The sequence below is a fragment of the Budorcas taxicolor genome, chromosome X (assembly GCF_023091745.1).
Source record: "Budorcas taxicolor isolate Tak-1 chromosome X, Takin1.1, whole genome shotgun sequence".
Lineage (NCBI taxonomy): Eukaryota > Metazoa > Chordata > Mammalia > Artiodactyla > Bovidae > Budorcas > Budorcas taxicolor.
In genome coordinates, this window is record NC_068935.1 from 79,300,675 (window position 1) to 79,314,304 (window position 13,630).

The 13,630-nt window shown below is 39.2% G+C and overlaps 1 pseudogene; it reads right to left on the minus strand.

The window, feature by feature from the left end:
• Positions 1-5,000: 5,000 nt before the first annotated feature.
• On the minus strand, positions 5,001-5,470 carry LOC128070011 (60S ribosomal protein L21-like; annotated as a pseudogene).
• Between the last annotated feature and the right edge of the window lie 8,160 nt (positions 5,471-13,630).

Genomic DNA, 13,630 nt, shown 5'->3' on the forward strand with positions numbered 1-13,630 from the left:
TGGCAATTTGATCTCTGGTTCCTCTGTCTTTTCTAAAACCAGCTTGAACATCAGGAAGTTCACAGTTTACATATTGCTGAAGCCTGGCTTTGAAGAATTTTGAGCATTACTTTGGTAGCGTGTGAAGATGAGTGCAATTGTGTGATAGTTTGAGCATTCTTTGGCATTGCCTTTCTTTGGGATTGGAATAAAAACTGACCTTTTCCAGTCCTATGGCCACTGCTGAGTTTTCCAAATTTCCTGGCATACTGAGTGCAGCACTTTCACAGCATCATCTTTTGGGATTTGAAATAGCTCAACTGGAATTCCATCACCTCCACTAGCTTTGTTCGTAGTGATGCTTTCTAAGGCCCACTTGACTTCACATTCCAGAATGTCTGGCTCTAGATGAGTGATCACACCATCATGATTATCTGGGTCATAAAGATCTTTTTTGTACAGTTCTTCTGTGTATTCTTGCCACCTCTTCTTAATATCTTCTGCTTTTGTTAGGTCCATACCATTTCTGTCCTTTATCGAGCCCATCTTTGCATGAAATGTTCCCTTGGTTCTTGAAGAGATCTCTAGTCTTTCCCATTCTGTTCTTTTCCTCTATTTCTTTGCACTGATCGCTGAAGAAGGCTTTCTTATCTCTTCTTGCTATTCTTTGGAACTCTGCATTCAGATGCTTGTATCTTTCCTTTTCTCCTTTGTTTTTCACCTTTCTTCTTTTCACAGCTATTTGTAAGGCTTCCCCAGACAGCTATTTTGCATTTCTTTTCCATGGGGATGGTCTTGATCCCTGTCTCCTGTACAATGTCATGAACCTCATCCCATAGTTCATCAGGCACTCTATCTATCAGATCTAGGCCCTTAAATCTATTTGTCACCAATCATAAGGGATTTGATTTAGGTCATACATGAATGGTCTAGCAGTTTTCCCTACTTTCTTCAATTTAAGTCTGAATTTGGTAATAAGGAGTTCATGATCTGAGCCACAGTCAGCTCCGGTCTTGTTTTTGCTGACTGTATAGAGCCTCTCCATCTTATACATTGCAAGCTTATCATATACTTGCTTATCATATACCTGCTATTGCCCCGGGACCAGCTATTTCTCCAAGGAGCTTTGGCTCTCTTAAATGAGGAATGATATTTAGAAACCAAGATCTTGTACTAGGTATATTTATTACTACTGGAGTACCATGGCTTTTGGCTTTTTTAGCAGAGAGACCTATGAATTATCCCAGGCTTTTGAAATTCTCTCTATATTCCCATAAAGTGATTGTCTAGGTCTGTGCTTGAATACTTCATTATTTGAGGATATGCTCCAGAGACAGTCTTTTCTATTGTTGCGCAGCTTTGGTACTTGATGACATTTACATTTGAAAACAGTGGTTATTGGTTTCCTCTACTAAGTCTTGTCTTTGTGCTAAACGTCTGCAATTCCTTTACTGCCACTATTCTCATGACAGTTTTAAGATCCACTCATTCTGGTTATTCTGTTCTGCTCTTACTTCAGTTCACTAATATCTCTCTTTAAAGATTGGCATCTAGAATGAAATGTACTATTTCAAGCAATGTTCTGTTCACTACAGAGGGAGGAGTCAATGACTTTTTGTTTTAGATCCTATGCTACTACTCATGCAGACGAAGATTTATTTAGCTTTTGCCTTTTTTTTTCTTTTTGACAATCACGTCAATCACTCTGTTGACTTATGTTGTTCAGTTCAGTTCAGTTCAGTCACTCAGTCGTGTCCGACTCTTTGCGACCCCGTGAATCACAGCACGCCAGGCCTCCCTGTAGTCAAAATTCCTAAGACTGACTCTGACTCTGCTGCTGTGTTCATCCATTTGGTACTTGCACAGTTGTGTTTTAGGACTCAGAATGCACTCTTTAAGTTGATCTCTTTCTCTTCACCTTGTTAAATTTAGCCCATTATTCCTGCTTGTCAAGCTTATTTTGAATCCTAAATGTCTGTCTGGTTGTACTAGCTTTCTTTCCATCTATCATCTGCAGATTTGCTTAGTATGCTGTTGGTGTGTTCATACAACTAACTATTTAAAAATATCAAGAAGGGCAATTTGCAGCTCAACTCTTTTCAGCCTGACTGGAGACTTTTCTCCCATGTTGAAATCAGTCTGTCAAATAAGGGTTAGTGGTGTTCATCTATCTTCAGTTACTGTTGTATCTAGGATCTGAGCTAACAGACCTGTCACAATACACAAAATAGGTCCAATTTCTAAGTGTTTTCATAGGGTCAGTGCTTCAAGGTCATAAGAAGGCTTATTTCTTATAAAATAGAGGCCTTTCACATAGTCCAAACATTTTTGCATGAAAACTGACCTGGTCTGGCTCGTTCTGTGTCATCCTTGGTGACAGAGTCAAGGGAAAATGTTTCAGGGAGCCAAGACTATTCTACTTTAATCATAGAATCTTTATTGAATCTAAGAACTTTAAGGATCATCTAGTTCAAGCTTCAAAAATCTGACTGTCGAAACCTCCTAATAATGTACCCTTCTATTTTAATCTGCTAAATTTGACAACAAGTATTTACACACCTTTTTAAAAAGGAGGAAGTATGCCTTATTCTGTAAGGTGCTCTCAGAATTGCAAATAAGGATGGGGAAAGGTCATTGTCTTAAAATTAAATATAATGGATAAAAGTAGCTATCTGAAAGCATGCTTCTAAGAGAATTAACCTACCTTAAGACAGAGCTTCTACGTTTTCTTTTAATGAGACTAGGGTATCTTTCAAGTTTCCATCAAAGAAGAGAATGAAATGTAATAATGCAAAAAATCCTAACTTACTCAGCTGCCTTATAACTTGGCCCTCTGAGATAGAAAACTGTGCATAGAAGTGGAAGGGTGGTTTTGGCAAGGAGCCTAGAAAGGAGAAGAATGATATTTTGTTTCTTTAGCCTTTTCTGAGTTTTATTTGCTTTAAACTACATAGATAATAAGGTTAAAGATATGGGACTACAGGGAATGTGTTATGTTTTGCTGTTCTGTTTTGTTTTTTGGCCAGGCTGCATGGCTTTTGGTATCTCAGTTCCCCAACTGAGTGAAAGCCCAGAATCCTAACCACTAGACCATCAGGGAACTTCTGCTGTTTTCTTTCTTTTTTCTTTTTTTAATTGGGGTTCTCTTATCTGTTCCCATGGCTTCAGTTGCTTACTATACATTCACTTTACATAAGTGTATGTTCAACTCAGACTTCTTTTCTGAGTTTTAGACCCAGTGTATCCATCTGCCTATGTGGATAGGCATCTCAAATTCACCATTTCCCATATTGAGCTTGTTCTTCCCTTTTCTGTCAAAACTTGTTCCTCCTCTTCTGTTCCTTATCTCAGAGAATGGCACCACTGTTAGTTCAGTGGCCCAAGCCTGAAACCTTCATACTGTCCTCCCTCTAGTTATTCTACCACCAAATCCTTTTAGGTCTACTTGCTAAATATCTGTTGAATCCATGTACTTCTATATTCCTATTGCCTATTCCTATTCTGGTCCAGGCCACCATCACATTTCACCTCCACTATTGCCACTATCTCTTAATTCATCTACCTGCCCCCACTTTCCTACTCCCAAAGCATTCCCCACACTACAGCCAGAGAACACTTTCTAAAACATAACCCTTCAGTGGCTTCCTAGTCCCTGTAAGAGAAAGTCCACAATTCTTTGAGTAGCTTCCAAGATCCTACATCTTGCTCCTGTATCAGCTTCTTTTATCAAAACTTTCTATCTCAAACTCTTTATCTCAGTCATTCTAAACCCCATTTTCCATTATTGAGAATTCCATGCCTCTTCCTCTTGAATTGAAACCTTCACACATGCTATTCTAGTATCTGGTTGCAAATTAGTGACCATTTGATCCCCCGACTGTAAAGTTCCCTATTTGTCTTCTATTAGTTTTAGCATCCAGTGATAATCATTATCTGGAGTAGCAAATGTCAACCCACTCCAGTATTCTTGCTTGGAAAATTCCATGGACAGAGGAGCCTGGTGGGCTACAGTCCATGGGATCACAAAGAATCGGACATGACTGAGCGACTAAGCATGAATGTATGCACAATGATCATTGTCTAAATCAGTTATTTTATAAGAGGCTTCAAACTGGTGACTTTTCTAGTTCTATCATTCTTTCTACATCTGTTGGCTGGAAATCTTTTGTAAAGAATTTTCTCTGACTGGCTAGGTCTATTTGGTGTACTGAAACATAGTTTAAACATGATTGGCAGGATGAATATTTAATTCTTTTATGGTTATATTTTTAAACATTTTTAAAATTAGTGACTTGAAGTTTTGGACAGTTTTATCAGAGAAACTATTTAAGAGTAGTGGTTGTGTTTTCAGAGTAGCAGATAAAAAGCCTACAGGGTAAATTAAGCATTACACATAAGCAATGAAAAATAGAAAATATTTTTGTAATATTAGTTATTAAATGAAAATTGGATGAATTTTTTAAGTTTAACTTGAGTATTTGAGAGAAAGGCAGTGCTAGTAGTGAAGAACCCACCTGCCAATGCAGGAGACTTAAGAGTCGTGGATTTGATCCCTGGGTGGGGAAGATTTCCTGGAGGAGGGCACAGCAACCCACTCCAGTATTCTTGTTTGGAGAATCCCATGGACAGAGGAGCCTGGTGGGCTACAGTCCATAGGGTCTCAAAGAGTCAGAAATGACTGAAGTGACTTAGCATACATACACTTAGAGGAAGAAGATGTAGGTAGATACTTACAGTGCTTTGAAGGGATCTGCGGATTATTTTCAAGAGTTTTTAGAATTTGATGGCACTGGTTCTTATGTTTATTTATTTATTTATTATTTTTTTATAAATAATATCTGGCAGTTTATTAAAAAATGGAGCATACTGAACAACAAAATATCTTTCATCTTTCAGGAAGAAAAAACACTAAATTTGAAAAGACATCACCTACTGAGTTTGGACACAACACCTCTCCTTAATTAAGAGAAACATTTGTACAGTCCAGGTCTTTATTTTTATACCCATCAGGCCATAAATTCCTAGGGAATGGGCTCTAACAGTTTGGGTTCCTTTCCATTGGTCCTCCTGAAGTGTGCTTCCCTGGGTGGAGCAGGCTGGCACTTCAGCTGAACCCAAGTCCCTTTCTCTTTGGCTTCCTTCTTTTTCTGATCATTTTCCTTCACACATTTCAGGAAGCTGTCTCAGCTCTTAGAGTGCTTAATATGCTTGATATGTACATTAGTTCTCTTGGCAAGAATCTTGCCCTTAACTTGTTTGTTTACAATGATGACAACAGCATGCTGGGTAACATTGTAGACTCTCCCAGTTTTGCCATGGCAACATTTGTGGGGCATTCCTTTTTGAACAGTACCCATTCCCTTGATATCTACAATATCACCCTTCTTGTAGATTCTCATGTATGTGGCCAAAGGAACAACTCCATGTTTTCTAAAAGGCCTAGAGAACATGTAGCGGGTGCCCCTCTTCTTTCCCTTTGTGTTGGTCATTTTGGCGAATTACTGGAAGATGGTGGTTCTGGCCGAAAAGCTGGTTCTTATGTTTAATTTCACTAAGGATTTAAGCTATTTCCATTTCTGTGACTGGTGTAACACCAACACTTCCCTTATACTCAGCAACCAGGGCCCACAGTCAGGGGAAATTTTCAACTTACAAATGGAGAGAGGCACATTTTCTCATATGCCAACTGTCAGAAGGGAATTAAAGAGGTATATGTGAGTGAACCTGAGACCAGAGTGATAAAAGATAGAAGAACTTTAATGTTTGGACTTAGGTGTGAGGAGGGACCAGATCTAAGGTGAAGCAAAATGAGATGCCTGTAGTGCTGATGCTACACTTGCTTGACCCTGAGAGTGAGTGCCTCCTTAAATGTTGTGGTTTGAGCTCTTTCAGTGGGAAACAGTCCAGGGAGATCCGTGGAAGGACTTGGTACAGCAGTTCCTAGGTACAGTTCGAACCTGAGCAAAGACTCTAAGGCTACAGATAAGAATACAGATATTATGTGATAGGAGAAAAAGGTTCAAACCAAAGTAGATTGAATATTGGAGGTCAAGAAAGGCTTCATGGAGACTTGTGCTGGCGTCAGAAAGCTCTCCTCAAGCCAGAAAGTTTTAGGAGGAAGTGTGATAACAAAAAACAGAGGAAACAGGAGCAAAGGCAAGGGGATGTGAAATAGGTTTAAGGACTGTAATTTAGGGAGTGGTAGGAGATGAAGCTGGGGACTGCATTATGGAGGGCTTTATAGACCATGCTATAGATTTGAGCTTTATCTCTGTGGACCTTGGAGAACTACTGAAGCTTTTTTTATACTCGGAAGTTACATGGTCAGATTTGTGACTTTAAATAAATGTCTTCAAATGTACTCATAAATAAAGAGAATTATATAATGAACCTTCATGTACCCATTAACTGCTGCTGCTAAGTCACTTCAGTTGTGTCCAACTCTGTGCAACCCCATAAACGGCGGCCCACCAGGCTCCCCCATTCCTGGGATTCTCCAGGCAAGAACACTGGAGTGGGTTGCCATTTCCTTCTCCAGTGCATGAAAGTGAAAAGTGAAAGTGAAGTTGCTCAGTCGTGTCTGACTCCTCGCGACCCCATGGACTGTAGCCTACCAGGCTCCTCTGTCCATGGGATTTCCCAGGCAAGAGTGCTGGAGTGGGTTGCCATTGCCTTCTCCTTATGCTATCTTACAAAATTAATAATCCTTTAGTAGTATCTAGTACCCAGTTCATTATAAAATTTCTCAGATTATCTCAAAAGATTGTCCAACAGTTGGTTTGTTCATATAAAGATCCAAACAATGTTCTCATATTACATTTGGTTATCATCATTTTTACCTGCTTACTGACATTGCTACAGAATAAATGTTTGTGTTCCATCCCCTTCCCCAAGTTGGTATGTTGAAACCTAACCCCCATCGTGATGGCGTTAGGAGGTAGGGCATTTAGAAGATGATTACGTCGTGAGGACAGAGCCCTCATGAATAGGATTAGTGCCTTTATAAGAAAGACTTCAGAGAAATCCCTTACCCATTCCACCATGTGAGGACCCAGAGAAGAGTTGTCTGTAAAGAGGGGATCTTACCAGACACTTAATCTGCCAGCACTTTGATCTTGGACTTCCCTCCCTGTCTCTAGAACTATAAGAAATAAATTTATGTTACTTATAAGTTATGGTATTTTGTTATAGCAGCCTGGACAAACAGACTAAGATGAGGTATAATTGGAGTAGGAAATGGCAACCCATTCCAGTATTCTTGCCTGGAGAATCCTATGGACAGAGGAGCCTGGCGGGTTGCAAAGAGTTGGACATGACTGACCAACTGAACACACACACACGCACAAGTATATGGTATTTTGTTATAGCAGCCTGAACGAACAGACCAAGACAAGGTGTAATTGACAAATAAAAGTAGTATATATTTAAGGAATTATCTGGCAGTCCAGTGGTTAGGACTCCATGCTTCTAATGCAGGAGATCAAGTTTGATCCCTGGTCAGGGAACTAAGAGCCTACAAAGCTCTACCAAAAAGAAAAAAAATCATATATTTATTTTTTTTAATTTATTTTTTTCAAATATAAATTTATTTATTTTAATTGGAGGTTAATTACTTTACAATATTGTATTGGTTTTGTCATACATCAACATGAATCTGCCACAGGTATACACGTGTTCCCCATCCTGAACCCCCCTCCCACCTCCCTCCCCGTACCATCCCTCTGGGTCGTCCCAGTGCACCGGCCCCAAGCATCCAGTATCATGCATCGAACCTGGACTGGCGATTCATTTCATATATGATATTATACATGTTTTAATGCCATTCTCCCAAATCATCCCACCCTCTCCCTCTCCCACGGAGTCCAAAAGACTTCTATATATTTAAGGTTCACAACTTTATGATTTGATACAGGTATACACTAGGGAATATTTACTATGACCAGGGAGGATAGGGGTTAAAGGGAAAAATGTTGGTCAAGGTATACAAAGTTTCAGTTACACAAGATGGTTATTATTTCTTCAGTTCAGTTCAGTTCAGTCGCTCAGTCGTGTCCGACTCTTTGCGACCCCATGAATCACAGCACGCCAGGCCTCCCTGTCCATCACCAACTCCCAGAGTTCACTCCAACTCATGTCCATCGAGTCAGTGATGCCATCCAGCCATCTCATCCACTGTTGTCCCCTTCTCCTCCTGCCCCCAATCCCTCCCAGCATCAGGGTCCTTTCCAATGAGTCAGCTCTTCTCATGAGGTGGCCAAAGTATTGGAGTTTCATCTTCAGCATTATTGTTTTTGCTTTGGCTCCATCCCTTCATTCTTTCTGGAGTTATTTCTCCACTGATCTCCAGTAGCATATTGGGCACCTACCGACCTGGGGAATTCCCCTTTCAGTATCCTATCATTTTGCCTTTTCATACTGTTCATGGGGTTCTCAAGGCAAGAATATGGAAGTGGTTTGCCATTCCCTTCTCCAGTGGACCACATTCTGTCAGACCTCTCTACCATGACCCTCCCATCTTGGGTGGCCCCACACGGCATGGCTTAATTTCATTGAGTTAGACAAGGCTGTGGTCCATATTATTTCTTAAGGCTCTCTTAATCTAGAGCAGTCTGCACTTTACTTTTTCAAGCCATCGACTTGTTACAAAAAGTGGGTCAGTTGTCCTACAGAAAATCCCACATTTTGGATTTGTCTGTTACCTTTCTTATGCTGTCATTTACTTTATTCCTCTATACACTCCATATTTTTCTAGAATGGAAGTTAGCTTTAGAGGCTTGATTCAGGTTCAACTATTTTTTTTTTTTTTGTCAAGAATATTTCACAAGGGTTGGTGTTGCATCTGGAGCCTCATGTCTATTCTACTTTTAATGAGCAGGTGACAGTCTGATTCCTTCTTTATGATGTTTCCCATCAACCTTTCATCCATTGATTTAATTCATTGATGATCATTAGCAGAATTAATTATTTTACTAGAAATTTCAAGGTGGTGATTTTCCAATTTTATCTTCTACATTAATTAGTTGGAATTCTTCTGAAAATAAACTTTCTCTCATCAATTACAGCTATTGAGTTACTTGTGCAGAGAGGACAGTCGAGATACTTAATTCTTTATCTTGGACTTGATTGCCAGTTTTTAGAATAAACACTTTGTGCCCTGTTTACTTACTTTCAATGATATCCAGTGAGTTGTATGTGTCTGTTCTCACTTTATCATTATGAACCCGTGTTTTTAAAAATATATTCAGTGGGTTTCAATCGGTTGCATTCATTATCCTTTTTAACACTCAAATTGTCCCATATCTTGCCAAAATGTTACCTCCTGTATCCCTTCAACACTAGTCATTAGGTTTTCATAGCTTGCTTGATTTTTGGTATAGAGATTACCTTGTATATTTCCTGCCTGAAACCTGCCATTTCTCTAAGGAGCCTTAGTTTATTTATATTTTCTTTTTTAACAATATCTTTACTGAGGTACAACTTACATACCATAAAATTCACCTATTTGAAGTATACAATTCAACAATTTTTAGTAAATTATATAGTTGTACAACTGTGACCACAATCTGACTTTAGAATATTTCCATCAGACCACAAGATCTTTTGTACCCTTTGTCTGTCAGTTTCCTTACTCGTCCCTATCCCTGGGCAACCACTAATCTACTTTCTGTCTCTATAGATATGCCTTTTTTAGAAATTTCATATGAATGGAATCACACACTAAATAACCTTTGGCATCTGGCTGCTTTCAGTTAAACACTGCTTTTTTTAAAATGAGATGTAGTTCACATACCATAAAATACATCATTTTAAAGTATATAACTCAGTGGTTTTTAGTATATTCACAAGGTTGTGCAATCATTACCACCATCTAATTCCAGAATATTTTCATCACACCAAAAAGAAACCGTACCAGTTAGCAGTCACTTCCTATTTTCACCATCCCTTAGTCCCTGGCAATCAACAATCTACTTTCTGTCTCTATGAATTTGTCCACTCTGAATATTTTATTGCAGCCGAAGATGGAGAAGCTCTATACGGTCAGCAAAAAACAAGACGGGGAGCTGACTGTGGCTTAGATCATGAACTCCTGATTGCAAAATTCAGACTTAAAATGAAGAAACTAGGGAAAACCACTAGACCATTCAGGTATGACCTAAATCAAATCCCTTACGATTATACAGTGGAAGTGACGAATAGATTCAAGGGATTATATCTGATAGACAGAGTGCCTGAAGAACTATGGACAGAGGTTCATGACATTGTACAGGAGGCAATGATCAAGACCATCCTCAAGAAAAAGAAATAGAAAAGACAAAATGGTTGCCTGAAGAGGCCTTACAAATAGCTGAGAAAAGAAAGCTAAAGGCAAAGGAGAAAAGGAAAGATATACCCATTTGAATGCAGTGTTCCAAAGAATAGCAAGGAGAGATAAGAAAGACTTCCTCAGTGATCAGTGCAAAGAAATAGAGGAAAACAATAGAATGGGAAAGACTAGAGATCTCTTTAAGAAAATCAGAGATACCAAGGGAACATTTCATGCAAAGATGGGCACAATAAAGGACAGAAATGGTATAGACCTAATAGAAGCAGAAGATATTAAGAAGAGGTGGCAAGAATATACAGAAGAACTATACAAAAAAGATCTTAATGATCCAGATAATCACAGTGGTGTGATCACTCACCTAGAGCCAGACATCCTGGAGTGCGAGGTAAAGTGGGCCTTAGGAAGCATCACTATGAACAAAGCTAGTGGAGGTGATAGAATTCCAGTTGAGCTGTTTCAAATCCTAAAAGATGCTGCTGCTAAAGTGCTGCACTCAATATGCCAGCAAATTTAGAAAACTCAGCATTGGCCACAGGACTGGAAAAGGTCAGTTTTCATTCCAATCCCAAAGAAAGGCAATGCCAAAGAATGTTCAAACTATCACACAATTGCACTCATGTCACACGCTACCAAAGTAATGCTCAAAATTCTTCAAGCGAGGCTTAAACAGTACGTGAACTGAGAACTTCCAGATGTTCAAGCTGGATTTAGAAAAGGCAGAGGAACCAAAGATCAAACTGCCAACATCTGTTGGATCATCGAAAAAGCAAGAGAGTTCCAGAAAAACAACTACTTCTGCTTTATTGACTATGCCAAAGCCTTCGACTGTGTGGATCACAACAAACTGTAGAAAATTCTGAAAGAGATGGGAATCCCAGACCACCTTACCTGCCTCCTGAGAAACCTGTATGTAGGTCAAGAAGCAACAGTTAGAACTGGACATGGAACAATGAACTGGTTTCAAATTGGGAAAGGAGTACGTCAAGGGTATATATTGTCACCTTGCTTATTTAACTTATATGCAGAGTACATCATGCGAAATGCCAGGCTGGATGAAGCACAAGCTGTAATCAAGATTGCTGGGAGAAACATCAATAACCTTAGATATGCAGCTGACACAACCCTTATCGCAGAAAGCAAAGAGGAACTAAAGAGCTTCTTGATGAAGGTGAAAGAAGAGAGTAAAAAAGCTGGCTTAAAACTCAACATTCAAAAAACTAAGATCATGGTATCCGGTCCCATCACTTCATGGCAAATAGATGGGGAAACAGTGGCAGACTTTATTTTCTTGGGCTCCAAAATCACTGCAGATGGTCACTGCATGAAATTTAAGCAAAATATAGCCAAAAAAAAAAAAAAAGCAAAATCATGAAATTTAAAGATGCTTGCTCCATGGAAGAAAAGCTATGACAAACCTAGACAGCATATTAAAAAGCAGTCATTACTATGCCAACAAAGGTCCATCTAGTCTGAGCTATGTTTTTTCCAGTAGTCATGTATGGCTGTGAGAGATGGACTATAAAGAAAGCTGAGTGCCAAAGAATTGATGCTTTTGAACTGTGGTGTTGGAGAAGACGCTTGAGAGTCCCTTGGACTGCCAGGAGATCAAACCAGTCAATCCTAAAGGAAATTAGTCCTGAATATTCATTGGAAAGACTGATGCTGAAGCTGAAACTCCAATACTTTGGCCACCTGATGTGAAGAACTGACTCACTGGAAAAGATCATGATGCTGGGAAAGATTGAAGGCAGGAGGAGAAGGGGATGACAGAGGATGAGATTGTTGGATGGCATCACTGAGTCAACGGACATGAGTTTGAACAAGCTCCGGGAATTGGTGATGGACAGGGAAGCCTGGTGTGCTGCGGTCCATGGGGTTGCAGAGTCGGACATGACTGAATAACTGAACTGAACTGAACTGAGCATTTTATATAAATGAAATCATACAATATATCTCCTTTTGGTCTGACTTTTTTACTTAGCATAGTGTTTTCAAGGTTCATCCATGTTTGTGACAGAACTTCCTTTATTCCTTTTTATGTCCAAATAGTATTCCATTGTATGAATATACCATATTTTGTTTATCCAGTCATCAATTGATGGATATTTTGGGTTGTTTGAGACATATGGTAGGTTACTCTAAGTTTAACCTTTTGAGAAACTGGCAGCACTTTTTTTTTTTTTTGCCACTTAGCTTTTTTTAATTGAAGGATAATTTCTTTACACAGTTTTGTGGGTTTTTTGTCAAACATCAACAAGAATCAGCCATAGATACACCCATGTCCCCTCCCTCCCTGCTATTTCCTTTCCCATCCCACCCATCTAGATTGTCACAGAGCCCCTATTTGAGTTCCCTGAGTCATACAGCAAATTCCTATTGGCTATCTATTTTACATATGTTTCCATGTTACTCTCTCCATACATCTCACCTTCTTCCTTCTTCCTTCCTACCATGTCCATAAGTCTGTTCTTTAGGTCTGTTTCACCATTGCTGCCCTGAAAATAAGTTAATCAGTACCATCTTTCTAGATTCCGTTTATATGCATCAGAATACAATATTTATATTTCTCTTTCTGACTTACTTCACTCTGTATAATAGGCTCTAGGTTTGTTCATCTCATTAGAACTACTTAAATGTGTTCCTTTTTATGGCTTTTATTCCATTGTGTGTATGTACCACAGCTTCTTTATCCATTCATCTGTCAATGGACATCTAGGTTGCTTCCATGTTCTAGCTATTGTAAATAGTGGTACACTGTTTTCCAAAGCAGTTACACAGTTTTACATTCCCAGCAACAGTGTATGAGAGTTACAGTTTTTTCCACATCCTTGCCAAAGCTTGTTTATTGTCCATCTTTTTGACCATAGCCATCCTATTGATTTTCCACTATATTTATCCTGCCAATCCCTACTCACAAATCAACCCAACAATTTCTTTTTTCTATTCCTGTTTACAAATTACAAAGTACTATTAAGGAAAATCCTATACTCCTGACCACTAGTTTCTCCTCCACCCAATTGATCTTCTATTGCTATCAGAGTGATCTTTTACTTTTGGCAGGGGAGGGGGCTGCACTGAGTCTTCTTTATACCACACAGACTCTCTGGTTGTGGTATGTAGCCACTTTGGAAAACAGTGGGTGTAGCCACTTTGGAAAACAGTTGGCAGTTCATCAAAAGGTTAATTTCAGGTTTTGATTCCTACCCGTTCTGTCTCTGAGGTTGCAGTGGTGGCTTGCCTGGATTGATTCTGTGAATTCTCTCTCTTCAGTGTGTAGCCTATTAATGTTTCTACTCTTTTATTTGTAAGCTTGGCTTCCTTGGTGCC